Source organism: Aplysia californica, unplaced genomic scaffold (genome assembly GCF_000002075.1).
Source record: "Aplysia californica isolate F4 #8 unplaced genomic scaffold, AplCal3.0 scaffold00792, whole genome shotgun sequence".
Taxonomy (NCBI): Eukaryota; Metazoa; Mollusca; class Gastropoda; order Aplysiida; family Aplysiidae; genus Aplysia; species Aplysia californica.
The window spans coordinates 12,345-13,586 of NW_004798062.1; positions in this window are offsets into that span (position 1 = coordinate 12,345).

The window sequence follows — 1,242 nt, forward strand, 5'->3', positions numbered from 1 at the left end:
GGGGGGGGGGGGACGGGTTGGAAAAAGAAGCAGAGGCAGACAGATGAAAAAGATACTGGACAGGTTGACAACATGGCTGGGAACAGCAAGAATGACAGACATCATCGATGCAAACGCAAGTCAGAGTGAAGTGGAGGCGGAGGTTCATGATCGCCCACGCCAGTCGGCAAGGCACAAGATGATGATGATGAGGGACGGATTTGCGTTCTGTTGTTTCTTTGTTTTTCCAAAAGAAAAAGAGAATTAATTCTTTTAAGGTAAATTATATACAGAGCATCATGAGTTTGTGGTTCACACGAATTTTCCAAAGGTACTTTTGTTGTCGTTCTTGTTTTATTGTTTACTTATGTATTCTTTGTTGCTGATAAAATACATGGAATGCAATTTTGTTGGGTTTTCTAGAATCCTTTTTTAAAAGCGAATGACTGAGTGAGTTAATTAATGGTCTACGCCAATTTTCAACACAATAAGGCTATTTTGAAAGAGGATCGTTATTAAAATTATGAGACACGGGTGAGGGTTCAGTGCAGCATTCAGCACTGTTTAGTTATTTCATAAGCAGTACCCCAAATCTGAGAGAAAGGAGGACGGGTGTAGTTTAGTTTGTTTTTTTGTTTTTTTTTGTGTTTTTTTTTGGGGGGGGGGAGTTGTTGTTGTGGTTTGTTTATTTCTTCCTTTTTCTGTTGTTTTGCTTTGTTTTGTTTGGTTTTTGTTGTTGCTTTGTTTTTAATGTTGGTGTTTTTTGAGCCCCCATTGACACAGTTTGGATCATTTAGAAGGAGGTCGCACTAAAATGCGAAAAGACACGAAAAGATGCGAAAAGACGCGAAAAGATGCGAAAAGACGCGAAAAGATACGAAAATACACGAAAAGACATCTGATTTGTGTCTCTTCAGACTTGAGACCCATTTTCAGGGTTACTTTGATCAAAATTGGGGTAATCCATAGGCCTACCATCCACGGTCCCTACAAATGTGTTTGTATTCCGCCATGATGAACAGCTGAGACTTCCGGATGAATGCCAGATTGGCGCATGACGTCCTTTCGATGTTTCATTTCCTTTTTTGTCGCCTTACAGTTATTATTAGTAAAATATTATTGATTATGTAATTACTGTGACAGACTTTCTTTATTTTATGACGCTGGATACCACTGTGACAAGTGGAAAATTACGTTGTTAAACGCGTCTTGTGGATTTTTGGAATGCAACTCTCTCCAATGGGTTTTTTTTTTGGGGGGGGG